General features: G+C 43.7%; 1 protein-coding gene across 6 annotated transcripts in view; it reads left to right on the forward strand.

The window, feature by feature from the left end:
- The window catches only part of LOC124613949 (myosin heavy chain 95F), a 400,236-nt gene that overhangs the window by 162,655 nt on the left and 223,110 nt on the right, over positions 1–14,471 (forward strand). Inside the window, exon 1 of one of the 6 annotated variants that reach the window (XM_047142715.1) lies at positions 5,511–5,640. The exons of the other annotated variants lie outside the window; for them this stretch is intronic. The gene's annotated coding sequence lies outside the window, so the exon portion shown is untranslated. Of the gene's footprint in view, positions 1–5,510; positions 5,641–14,471 lie in introns of those variants that run through there. 6 annotated transcript variants of the gene reach the window in all.

A 14,471-nucleotide genomic window follows, 5' to 3' on the forward strand; every position in this document is an offset into this window, starting at 1 on the left:
CACTTTGGTGACTTGCGTGTCCCTCACCTACACCAGTTATCCAACTGGAAAAAGAGGACTTAACAGTTCTACGTGGCATCCGAACCATGCGTCGATTCTGGCGAACCTTCACATTACTGAGTGGTGAACGCTAGGTTAAAATGCAGACTTAAAAGTCCGCAGTTCGAATGCGATGCGATCCCACCTACCTCTCTGTTTCCAGGCAGGCGCTTTACAGCCAAACCGCCAGGCTCGACAAAGAATCTGGTCAAGCTTCACTGCTCCCTGAAATTGAGACGGCTGTTTACTTTACCGCTTTTCCCGCCAGATATCGCCTCCTCTGTAGGTGAACAGCTCTTAGCACCCACCATCGCCACGAGATGTAATTTCAAACACCAAATAAATACGGTACAGATAACAATACCTATATTACACACTCGTCGTTACTGTTGTTGATGTGGTCTTCAGTCCAAAAACTGGTTTGATGCAGCTCTTCATGGTACTCTATCCTGTGCAAGCCTCTCCATCTCCGAGTGACTACTGCAACCTACTTCCTTCTGAATCTGCTCAGTGTATTCATTTCTTAGTCTCCCCCTAGGATTTTTACCCCCCACGCTTCCCTCCAGTACTAAATTGGTGATATCTTGATGCCTCAGAATGTGACCTATCAACAGATCCCTTCGTCTAGTCAAGTTCTGCCACAAATACCACTTCTCCCCAATTCTATTCAATACCTCATCATTATTTACGTTATTTATGCATCTAATCTTCAACTTTCTTCTGTGGCACCACATTTTTAAAAGCTTCTATTCTTTTCTTGTCTAAACTGTTTATCGTCCGTGTTTCACCACCATACACGGCTACATTCCATACCAATACTTTGCCGGCCGCGGTGCTCTAGCGGTTCTAGGCGCTCAGTCCGGACCCCGCGCGACTGCTACGGTCGCAGGTTCGAATCCTGCCTCGGGCATGGATGTGTCTGATGTCCTTAGGTTAGTTAGGTGTAAGTAGTTCTAAGTTCTAGGGGACTGATGACCACAGATGTTAAGTCCCATAGTGCTCAGAGCCATTTGAACCATTTTTGAACAAATACTTTCAGAAAATACTTCCTGACACTTAAATCTGTACTCGATATTAACAAATTTCTCTTCTTCAAAAATGCTTTCCTTGCCATCGCCATTCTACATTTTATATCCTACATTTTATATCCTCTCTCCTCTGACATTCATCAGTTATTTTGCTGTCCAAATAGCAAAACTCATCTGCTACTTTAAGTGTCTCATTTCCTAATCTAATTCCCTCAGCATCACCTTATTTAATTCGGCTACATTCCATTATCCTTGTTTTGTTTTTGTTGATGTTCATTTTGTATTCTGCTTTCAAGACACTGTCCATTTCGTTCAACTGCACTTCCAGGTCCTTCGCTGTCTCTTGACAGAATTACGATGTCATCGGCAAATCACAAGGTTTTTATTTCTTCTCCCTGGATTTTAATCCCTATTCCAAATTTTTCTTTTGTTTCCTTTACTGCTTGCTCAATATGCAGATTGACTAACATTAGGGACAGGCTACAACTCTGTCTCACTCCCTTCTCCTTCGACTCTTATAACTGCTATTTGGTTTCTGTACAAATTGTAAATAGCCTTTCGCTCCCTGTATTTGACTCTTGCCACCTTCAGAATTTGAAAGAGAATATTCCAGTCAACATTGTCAAACGCTTTTTATAAATCTACGAATGCTATAACTGTAGGTTTGTCTTTCCTTAACCTCTCTCTTCTGAACAGAAGTCGTAGGACCAGTATTGCCTCCCGTAATCCTACATTTCTACGGAATCCAAACTGATCTTCCTCGAGGTCGGCTTCTGCCATTTTTTCCATTCATCTATAATTATAAATTATATATCCAAATATTCCCGGTGAATCAGTCTCTCTGTTAGTGAAAACTGAAAACCGCATCAATATCCCTACAGTAGTTTATGACGTTAGCCTTTACATAGATACCGAAACCGTGCCGGGGGACTTTGATTTATGTACTACATCATGTACATGTAGATGTACCTCATTAATACTTCGCAAGCCATCCGACGGTGTGTGACGGAGAGTACTTCTGGCACCAATGTCTGATACGCTCTTCCCTGTTCCATTCGATAATGGTGCGTGGAAGAATGGTTGTCGGTAAACTTCTGTATTACCTCTGATATCTCGAATTTTCTTGTTGTGGTAATTTCACGAGACCTATGTGGGAGCAAATAATGTCGTTCGACTATTCCCAGAACGTACTCTCTCGGAAGTTCGATAGTAAATCACTCCGTGACCACAAAGCCTCTCTTGCAGCATCTGCCACTATAGTGTGTCAAGCATGTCTGCAAAGCCCTTGTGCCAAGGAAACGACCCTGTGAACAAACGCATTACTCTCTGTTGGATCTCTATCTCTTCTATTAGTCCTACCTGTAAGTGTTCCAGTCCGACGGGCAATACTCAAGAATCCATTGAACAAGTTTTTTGTAAACCCCTTCTCTATTGGAAGAGTTACATTTCATTAAGATTCTTCCTATGAATGTAAGTGTGGCATCTGATTTTTCCTACTTTCTACATTCCTCTTAAGATCGCTCTCAGTAGTTATTTCTAGATATTTTACGGTAGATACTGTTCTCCTTGGGGTACTCCGGAAATTACGTTTACATCTGTCGATTTTGTTCCGCTAGGAGCTCTCTTTGCAAGAAAGACTTGAATCCAATAGAAAATCTGGTACGAGACTCGGGAAGTTTGTACATTTTTTTTTTTCGCTCATGCTGGAACACAGCGAGATGGATTTCGCAAAATCTCTGTTTGCGGAATACATGTGTAGACGTAGATATAATAGACTATTAGTAATGAAGTATAGGCTGTGCCGTCTTGTAATGTTTTGTGGTTTCTTTTTGGGTTTGGAGAGGGAGCTATGAGAGGTGGGTGGCTGGTTTCCTCTCACTACAACACAAAATGCCCAAATGGTTAAAATACACTTTATAACAGGAACCAATCGAGTACTTCAGTGATGTCCAATCTGAAGTTCTGTGGTTAATAGCAATCAAATAACATGTACTATTTCTTGCCCGTGTCCGCATCGCAACTATATACACTACTGCCCATTAAAATTGCTACATCAAGAAGAAATGCAGATGATAAACGGGTATTCATTGGACAAATATATTGTACTAGAACTGACATGTGATTACATTTTCACGCAATTTGGGTGCATAGATCTTGAGAAATCAGTACCCAGAACAACCACCTCTGGCCGTAATAACGGCCTTGATACGCCTGGGCACCGAGTCAAACAGAGCTTGGATGGCGTGTACAGGTACAGCTGCCCATACAGCTTCAACACGATACCACAGTTCATCAAGAGTTGTGACTGGCGTATTATGACGGGCCAGTCGCTCGGCCACCATTTACCAGACGTTTTCAGTTGGTGAGAGATCTGGAGAATGTGCTGGCCAGGGCAGCAGTCGAACATTTTCTGTATCCAGAAAGGCCCGTACAGGACCTGCAACATGCGGTCGTGCATTATCCTGCTGAAATGTAGGGTTTCGCAGGGATCGAATGAAGGGTAGAGCCACGGGTCGTAACACATCTGAAATGTAACGTCCACTGTTCAAAGTGCCGTCAATGGGAATAAGAGGTGACCGAGACGTGTAACCAATGGCACCCCATACCATCACGCCGGGTGATACGCCAGTATGGCGATGACGAATACACGCTTCCAATGTGCGTTCACCGCGATGTCACGGATGCGACCATCATAATGCTGTAAACAGAACCTGGATTCATCCGAAAAAATGACGTTTTGCCATTCGTGCACCCAGGTTCGCCGTTGAGTACTCCATCGCAGGCGCTCCTCTCTGTGATGCAGCGTTAAGGGTAACCGCAGCCATGGTGGTGGTGGTGGTTAGTGTTTAACGTCCGATCGACAACGAGGTCATTAGAGACGGAGCGCAAGCTCGGGCTAGGGAAGGATTGGGAAGGAAATCGGCCGTGCCCTTTCAAAGGAACCATCCCGGCATTTGCCTGAAACGATTTATGGAAATCACGGAAAACCTAAATCAGGATGGCCGGAGACGCGCAGCTGTGGTCTCCGAGCTGATAGTCCATGCTGTTGTAAACGTCGTCGAACTGTTCGTGCAGATGGTTGTTGTCTTGCAAACGTCCCCATCTGTTGACTCAGGGATCGAGACGTGGCTGCACGATCCGTTACAAAAAAAATGGTTCAAATGGCTCTGAGCACTATGCGACTAAACTTCTGAGGTCATCAGTCGCCTAGAACTTAGAACTAATTAAACCTAACTAACCTAAGGACATCACACACATCCATGCCCGAGGCAGGATTCGAACCTGCGACCGTAGCAGTCACGCGGTTTCAGGCTGAAGCGCCTTTAACCGCACGGCCACACCGGCCGGCTGATCCGTTACAGCCATGCGGAAAAGCTGCCTGTCATCTCGACTGCTAGTGATACGAGGCCGTTGGGATCCAGCACGGCGTTCCGTATTACGCTCCTGAACCCACCGATTCCATTTTCTGCGAACAGTCATTGGATATCGACCAACGCCAGCAGCAATGTCGCGATACGATAAACCGCAATCGCGATAGGCTACAATCCGACCTTTATGAAAGTCGGAAACGTGATGGTACCCATTTCTCCTCCTTACGCGAGGCATCACAACAACTTTTCACCAGGCAACGCTGGTCAACTGCTGTTTGTGTATGAGAAATTGGTTGGAAACTTTCCTCATGTCAGCACGTTGTAGGTGTCGCCACCGGCGCCAACCTTGTGTGAATGCTTTGAAAAGCTAATCATTTGCATATCACAGCATATTCTTCCTGTGGGTTAAATTTCGCGTCTGTAGCACGTCATCTTCGTGGTGTAGCAATTTTAATGGCCAGTAGTGTACAATGACTAACGCTCCCTCATATCTAACTAAGATGTGAGGCGATGACTATCACTGTTGAAGATTAGAGAACAGTGCGACGTATTGCGTAGCAATGCGAACTCAGTCCGGATGCGACGTACGAAGGTACTGAGATTGAGCGATTGAGAGCTCGGTAGGCGGCGGCGGCCTATATGCACGCTGCCAGGGGGCGTTATCGGCGCGTAGCCTGCGAGCGTGTCTTGGTCTTCCCTTATCATAGGCGCCCATAGTTTGGCGATTGCTGTACAGTGTTTCCTACTGCCGACTGGTGTGCTGGTGAAGGCATATGCCAGCACAAAGTAGAAATAAATAAACGTTCCTCCTGCCTGACAAGGCGTCTGGACCGTAGGTGAGAGTAAGAGACGAGCGCAGCAGTGGGAGGGAGGGGAGGGGGTTGTAGGCGGATGACGCAGCGGGGACCTCCCATTGTCTCGGCGAATGCCGGCGCCTGGGAAGCGACGCTGAGGTGGGAGTTGTGGTCGCCAAGCGGCCGCTGGCGAGGAGAGCTGTGCAGGCTGTGTGACGGGACGGCACAGATATCCGCAAAGTTGCCGGCGGAGAAAGCGGACGAGCGGACCGCTAAACGCCGCCAGATTCCGCACGCTTCGCGGTGGACCGCCGAGTCTCGGACGCGAACTTCTCTCTGCTACCAGCTGCCGGCTCAGTTGACTGAGGCGACGAGACACACACCACACGATTCTCGCTTAACACTGAGGTGAGTGACGGAACTCGATGTAACACAGAGTGCTCTTCCCGTTACATCAAGTCGACTGTAGTTCAGGTTGAACTACCATCTACCCTGGCAGGCTGGTTAAAACTCAAACTTTGCTCCCGGCGCCCTTGTTAGAAGCGTACTGAATATTCGCACAGCAGCGCAAAATCAATATTCTGGAAGCGGATATAACATAACCACTTGTTGGGCTGTGTTGGATAACACTCAACTGAGATTCTTGATATTAAAGATAGGGCGTATCTCTTCGCTGCAAATATCTTTACCTGTAACAAAGTTTTTCAGGACTTGCGTGTTTTCAGTAATCAGTTCTACGAAATGATGTGACCGAAACAGCTAGTTGCTTTAGAGCTGTTATTTATTCGCATCATAGATTGACACAGGTTTCGTAGCTGAATGATGAGATAACACTGCCTACCTCCAGCTAGTGACGCCGTTTCTTATATATTCTTTTTTAAAATGATCACGCCGCCATTTGACTGTTTTATTGTTTATTTAAGTGCAACCCAGGTTTCGGCCTTTTATGCCATGTTCAAGTATTTCCTAAAAGCAAAATTGCATACAACAAGATCACGTAAAATTTCGAAAGATGTAAAATGTCTTAAACAATCAATGTAAATTTGTGTATAATTACGAAATATGTACTTACATTTTATGCCTTTAACATATATTGCAGAACACTTAACATGTTGTCAAGCTCCCCATGAAATGCCTGATGTAAAATCACCATCTTTTAACAGATCAGTAAATAATCGTGGGAGTACGTCACATTTAGTGAAAACAGTCTTACGTTGGTAAATAAAAGATGAGCACGTGTCCTTAAAACGTAATGACAGTTAAATCAAAGAGTCTGGACAATAGAACGGCTGAATATTAAAATGACAAAGTATCATAGATATATGACTGTTAACGTTAAATGTGAGAATAATGGCACTCTGTGTACAAGCACTGCTTAGAGTGTTAATTTCGGATATACAATTAAAAGTTGAATAGTTTTACAGCAAAAGTTACGGAGTTTGTATTTATAAATCATGACAGTTACTTACGAAAAACAAACTTCCCGAAATGAAACAGTTATCATTCCAAAATATTTAAGATAACTTTTTACAACAATACTTAATTTACAAAATGTAATAACTTTTCAGTTAGAGAATGGACTTTGTTGCTAAAATATTTCCTAGGGCGTTTTTCATTAAGCTGTATACTAATTACTAATTGGTTTCGTGTATACATTTTATAAATATGACTTCCGTTATTTGTTTATACTTTCTCAACATACTTTCGAAAAAAAATTGTATTTCACCATATTTTAATTATAGATCATAATAATTACGTTGTAACTATGTGGACAAAGCTAAATCAGCCACTCAGCACGACTGCAATATGTGCTAATAGAGTTTTCCTGCTTCGGGTATACATCGCGAAGCGGTATCGAACAGTTGAGCTGGCCGGTAATCGTGGTTTTCTTTAAGAATCGGCCCATTATGCTACTTTACATGGAAGATTCGTAAGAAATGTACTTATTTATTGTCAGAACGTATGTGCGTATTTTATATTACGAATAATGTCTCTGTCTCAGGGGAAAGCAACCTAAACGATAAGATAAATAGCTCATAATGGTCACCGTCAACTATAATGTAAGTCATGAATGGTTTCCGTGGATTAGACCAGTCTTCAGGTGGTTGCATGCACCCTTATCGTGGATTCTCTAGCTTCTAACGTTTCCAAAATGTTATACGTTAACGAATGCCATATTGATTCTCTTGTTTACCAGTACTGGTTGTGAAAAGTATAAATATTTTTTAAATCACATAACAATTAACTGTTACAAAATTTACTTGATTCTGCCTATTTGTTTACGATATAGCTTAAATGTAAATAATGGGCGCCCCTGCAGGAATGGTCAGCATTGAGGAGTATGACGCGAGAGATCAATCGAAACAAAAAAGTCTAGTAAATTTGGGTCTTAAAATGCATAACTTAACGAGCTATGAGCACTTCTTCATCTGCGCTACTGTGAAACACATCTCTTCTACTGAACAAGTGCTTATAGTTCTTAAGGTATGTATTTTAGATCCCATGTTTACGGCACTATTTTTTGTTGTTTTGGTTCGTACTACCTCGTCCCAAAACATGGAAAGCAAAGAGCTTTCAGCAGAACAAATTTGTTTCAGTGCATCGAAGATGAAGAAGTGCTTATTGCTCTTAAGTTATACATGTTAGAGCCCATCTTTAACTTTTTTTTTGCTTTGAATGCCTGAATATTGACCATTCCTTCTGAGACACCCTGTATACAAGTAGACTCCGCAAGCCACCATACAGTGAATAGCGGAATGTAAGAGAGCTATTTATAAATTAACCTCTGAAGAGCTATTAAAAATACGCAAATACTTGTAGCTTACTGGTGGTAGCGTGCTTGGAAAAGGGGACCATGAAGGTCACATCACGTTGCGTCAGCCTGCTCACTGTCTTTCGTTAGCATGTAAGCTGCAAGCGGCTGAAATGGACGGTGTTAACGTGCCTACCGGCAGTTGCGAGGTACATTGTGTTATTCACTTTCAGCTAGCATGTGGAGTTCGTGCCGCCGAGATTCATCGTCGATTGTGTCGTGTGTATGGGGATGGGGATATGAGTGATGGGTGTTCTGGGGGAGTGGTGCAGGAGACTCAACGCTTGTCGCACACATGAGGAAGACATTCAAATGTGACTGATTAACTTGTGCAACACGTTAGTGAAATTAGCTTTCAAAAAATGTGCCTCAAATTTCAGAGACAGCCCTCTTCAACATTGCCGTAGAGAGGCTAGGTGACCATAAGGTTTGTGCATGATGGGTACGAAAATGTCTAACCAGTGTTCACAAAACTGAAGAAATGGGTTCGGCCTTGACATTCCATCAGCACTACAGTGAGGAATGGGAGGTATTTCTGAACAGTATCCTGACTTGTGACGATACATGGTGTAGTATGTGGACTCTGAAGCTAAGGAACAGTCCAAACAGTGGATGTACACTCACTGCCCCAACAAACCGAAAGCATTCAAGCAGACGCTGGCAAACCGCAAAGTGACGGTTTTCCCAAATCGTTTAAGGCAAACGCATGGATCGTTCCTTTGCAAAGGGCATGACCGATTTTCTTCCTCATACTTGCTCCTTCAGAGCCTGTGCCCGTGGCAAATGACTTCGTCGTCGTATATTCCTGTAGCTTTTCAGGAGTATCCCTGCACTTGAGAGCTGTGTACTCTACAGCTACTTTACATCGTTTATCAAGAGGTAACGGTTGTCTCTGTCATTAACTAAACTCGAATAGCTCTTGTTGTTAGGGAACATTTTAGTGACATCGGCAACCTCCTGTTGTGACTGGGGCCACGCTTCCGATGGCTGGTCACGCCATACGTTCCACGAATTTCTCTGCTACGTCACTGCACAACACAACTTACACACGTTCAGAAATGAGCGTTGGAACGTTACACCACTGCAGACGCCTAGCGGCCCATGCGCAATGTGCGTGCGGCCCAATCACAGGCTAGGCAATTCTTCTGCAGGGAATCATAAACAGTGTTAATTTTCGTAAGCCTTAACGTAGTTTTCTTGTGAATGTCGTGAGTACATTATAGAATCTTCTCGGCTGGGCTCGTGTTCTGCAGTACATTAATGGAAATATTTCTAAAAACTATGATGCAAGTAATGGTAATGTGAAGTCTTATCAAGGCTCAACACCAAGTAGAGCAGTGTTACTATCAGAAGGTTCAGCAGACTCTGAGAGTATTCGTTACTGATCTAAAAGCCATTCAGTCCCTAATGCAAGCCGGCCGAAGTGGCCGTGCGGTTAAAGGCGCTGCAGTCTGGAACCGCAAGACCGCTACGGTCGCAGGTTCGAATCCTGCCTCGGGCATGGATGTTTGTGATGTCCTTAGGTTAGTTAGGTTTAACTAGTTCTAAGTTCTAGGGGACTAATGACCTCAGCAGTTGAGTCCCATAGTGCTCAGAGCCATTCCCTAATGCAAGTCTGGGTAAAATGTCAAATGTTGAGCTGTCACAGGAGATGCTTTGGGCTCGAGAAACTGAATAGTTGTGCTCGAATTTCCATCGAATGGAATTCATCGTTTTTATCGTCTTTCGAGTGCCGAGTAAAGGTGACTGCTTTGGCTTGTGCATCTCCAAAATGTTCGTCATTTGTCCTGAATAACATGTTCACCGCACATGTCACGCATTGTCTCATGAGTGGAACATGATGAGCCAGTACCATGCCCTATCTGCATTATAGGTAACGTACATTAATAGATTTTTGTCAGCAGGTAGAAATCGTATTGAGGACTGTTCCCCAAGATGATACCTGATAAATTTATGATAGCTTCTATCCATTATTGTAGAATTGCACTGTAACTACAAGGGGCTATGTAAGCTACTCAAAACATTGTGCAAGACCACTTGCTTGCGGTTGCATGATCTTATGCAGAGTACAACCTGTATAAAAAGCGAGTTAGACTTTATTTATGTTGTTACATTTCTTCAGGGTGTTCATTTTCCACGTGTGTGTAACACGATTAAACGAACATATAAAAAATTATGCTAGCGACCCGCAATGGCTTCGTATGGATAACTAATAGAAAAGTGCAGTGGTAGGCTTTAAATCATAATATGTAGTGGTATGTAGCTAGATCTGTATAGATTCTGCTCTCTGGAGGTGGGGACGGATGTTTACTGCATTTCCTGCCAGATACCGCCTCGTCTATAGCTGACCAGCTCGTGACACATCTTTGCCACAAGATGTCACTGCAAACACCACTGGATTGTGGAATATGAAACAGACAAGCTACACATATATTACACTCTCGTCATTACTATAGTTATGAATTATCTACAAAAACCTTCCTCGCAAATCAGTCTCTCTATTAGTGAAAACCATATCAAAATGTCTACAGAAGTTCCTGAGGTTAGCATTCGCATACAGACCAAGAAACACGCCAGGGAACTTAAGTTTAAAGTGCGAGGGTGGTTTGATAAGTCTGGTGAAAAACAAGTAAAAATGTTTGCTTCGTAAAGAACTCACGTTACTTCTCGACTTAGTCTCCTTTGAGGGCTATACACTTCGTCCAGCGATCCTCCGGGTTCTTCATCCCCTCGAAAAACAGGTTATGTCAATCCGCAAATATCGCTTCCTGATTTGAGAAAATTTCGTCCCAGCCAATGAAAGTCTGAAGTTAGGGAACAGGAAAAAGTCACTTAGGGCTATGTCTGGTGAACAGGGTGGATAAGGAAGCAACTCAAAACCCAGTTCTTGCACTTTCGACGTCGTTATCGCTGCTGTATGGAATGCTGCATTATGCTGGTGATAGAGCACTTTTTTGCAAGCTGCCAACCTCGTTCTGCTTTCAGTCAGCGCAAGCTTCATACGATCCATCAAGGAAGCATAAGAGTCCAGTTAAGGTTCTGCCTTCTTCAAAGTAATCTTGGAGGATTATTCCGTGGGTATCCCAAAAAACAGTGGCCATTATTTTACCAGCTGACAAAATGGTACTTTCACCAACCTTTGTTAATTGTTTTGAGTGGTGTTTTGACTCTGTTGTATAACAATGGATCCAGGTTTGCCGGCCGGGGTGGCCGAGAGGTTCTAGGCGCTACAGTCTGGAAGCGCGCGACCGCTATGGTCGCAGGTTCGAATCCTGCCTCAGGCATGGATGTGTGTGTTGTTCTTAGGTTAGTTAGGTTTAAGTAGTTCTAAGGGACTGATGACCTCAGAAGTTAAGTCCCATAGTGCTCAGAGCCATTTGAACCATTTTTTTTGATCCAGGTTTCATCAACAGTCACAATTCGACGCAAAAGTTGTGAGTGTTGCGTTTAAAAACCGCCTGACTTTGTGTTGAAAAGCTGTGCTGGATGCGCGTTTGGTAGACTGTGAGCAATCGCAGCACCCATCTCGCTCACAGCTTCTTTATTGCAAATTCTCCGTGCAGGATATTGTGCACTCGCTCAGTTCAGATACCTGCAGTCTGAGGAGTCTCATGAATATTTATTCTGCGGTCTTCCATTACCATGTCATGGATTTTGGCAGTGGTTTCCTTTGTGGTGACCTCAACTGGACGGTCGTAGTGCGCTTGTTCGACTACAGCGTTCGTCCGACCACGTTTGAATTCATTGATCCAAAAGTAAGTGGTCTTCAGTGATGGTGCAGAGTCCGCGTGAAGTTCATCCATTTTTTTTTATTTGTGTGGCAGTCCATTCCTTCAAATCAAAATGTTTAATAGCACGAAACTCGGTTTTCCCCTTAAATGAAACAACAAGTTTACTGTTACCATTCACTGTTCATTTATCTCCACGACGCATTTCAAAGGTTTAAACCTCCAGCATCAGGTGTATTTACAAAATATGACAGTATACATGTGATGTGTTACGACAGTGAAAGGATCCTGTGAGCACTGGAGACAATGCCACAAGTTCCTCCAAAAAATCGTAACACAACACACACACACACACACACACACACACACACACACACACGTCGTACTAACAAGTCTAAATCCACCTGATGATTGAGGTTTAAATCTTTGAAACGCGTCGTGGAGATAAATAAAGAGTGACTGGTAACAGTAAACTTGTTGTCCGATTTAATGTCAATAACAGTCACGATAAAGCCTAACCCAAAATGTTCGGTTTTCTCAATTTTCAGACGCAGTCGACAACTGTCCATTTCAGACAGCTGTCAAGAATGAACTGTACATTGTTGAAATTCTTCGTACGATCCGAAGAATAATGAAGCTTACCAATCATGAAGGCGCAACAAAAATGTTCCATTCTTTCAGGGAGATTTACCAGACATATCAAACCACACGCGTATGTACAGATATAGGAACAAGGAACTGAAAATGAGGATAGTCTCGAAACGCATTGTGCTCCTTAAAAATAAACAACATTCGTAAAATTACTGTATATACATATAGTCATGGTATTTTCCACGTCCGCTTTATAGTGGGTAAAGTGAAACTACTAAACCAATAGTAATTACGAGGGTCACTCCAAAAGAAATGCACACTAGTTTTTTTTTTAAATCCATCTACATGTTTGAAAGTTTTACAGTATGTAGATACATCCTTTAGGAACAATATTTTCATTTCTCCACATAATTTCCATCCCTCTCAACTTCCTTACGCCATCTTGGAACCAGCGCCTGTATACCCGCACGGTACAATTCTGGACCAACCTGTTGGAGCCACTGTTTGGCAGCGTGCACAAAGGAATCATCATCTTCAAACCTTGTTCCACGAAGAGAGTCTTTCTGTTTCCCAAAGAGATGATAGTCACATGGAGCCAGGTCAGGACTGTAAGGCAGGTGTTTCAGTGTTGTCAGTCCGAGTTTTGTGATCGCTTCCATGGTTTTTTGACTGACATGAGGCCGTGCATTGACGTGCAACAGCAAAACATCCTGCTTTGTGGTCGAACACGACTCAATCGAGCTTGAAGTTTCTTCAGTGTCGTCACATATGCATCAGAATTTATGGTGGTTCCACTTGGTAAGATGTCCACAAGCAAGAGTCCTTCAGAATCGAAAAACACCGTAGACATAACTTTTCTAGCAGAAGGTGTGGTTTTGAATTTTTTTTCTTGGGTGAATTTGCATGATGCCACTCCATTGATTGCCTCTTCGTCTCTGGTGATAAATGATGGAGCCATGTTTCATCACCTGTTACAATTCTTCCAAGAAATTCATCTCCACCATTCTCGTACTGCTCCAAAAGTGCGCTGCATACCGTTTTTCTTGTTTCTTTGTGAGCCACTGTCAACATCGTGGGAACCCACCTGGCACAAACCTTTTTTAACGGCACCACTTTCAGTATTCTACAAACACTTCCTTGCCCTATCCCAACGTAGCGTGACAATTCGTTCGCTGTGATGCGTCTGTCAGCAGTCACCAATTCGTTAACTCACTGCACATTATCTGGAATGTGTGCTGTACGTGGCCTGCCGCTGCGAGGCCAATGGTCTATATTGCCGTGCCCGCTTTCATCACGTAACCCGCTTGCCCACCGACTAACTGTACTGCGATCGACAGCAGCATCTCCATACACGTTTTTCAACCTCTTGTGGATGTTTCCCATTGTCTCGTTTTCACAGCACAGGAATTCTATGACAGCACGTTGCTTCTGATGAACGTCAAGTGTAGCAGCCATCTTGAAGACATGCTGTGACGGCGCCACTCACGGGAACAGGTTGAACTGAGCTTGTAAACAAGCGGGAAGGATGTATCTACACACTGTAAAACTTTCATACATGCAGAATGAAAACTGTATTTTTACAAAGACATGCTGTGACGGCGCCACTCACGGGAACAGGTTGAACTAAGTTTGTAAATAAGCAGGAAGGATGTATCTACACACTGTAAAACTTTCATACATGCAGAATGAAAACTGTATTTTTACAAAAATAGTGTTCATTTATTTTGGAGTGACCCTTGTAATTCAGTGCGCTTGTTGATCCTTGCGTGGGGCATCGCGTTGTGGAACAAGCTGGCGTATTATACAGGCAGGTTTATTGGTACACACAGTGATGCATATGACTACAGTGGAGACACTGATCTCATTTATCTGGACTTTTGCTTCTGGTCATGGATGTCATTTAGAAACGAGTTTCTCTGAAGGGAAAGGATATCGCCTGGGGACAGGGACGTCGCAGCACAAACAGTCCCCGCAGCAAAACGCCGCGGTCGCGGACGGATGGCTTGCTTTCGCTGCCGGGTTGACCGTGTCGGCGACGCTGCAGATGAGTCAGCCGCGGAAAGTTCACTCGCCGCGTCGCTTTCTAGCGTGCAGCGCTCTGCGCCCGG

Source organism: Schistocerca americana, chromosome 4 (genome assembly GCF_021461395.2).
Source record: "Schistocerca americana isolate TAMUIC-IGC-003095 chromosome 4, iqSchAmer2.1, whole genome shotgun sequence".
Classification (NCBI taxonomy): Eukaryota; Metazoa; Arthropoda; class Insecta; order Orthoptera; family Acrididae; genus Schistocerca; species Schistocerca americana.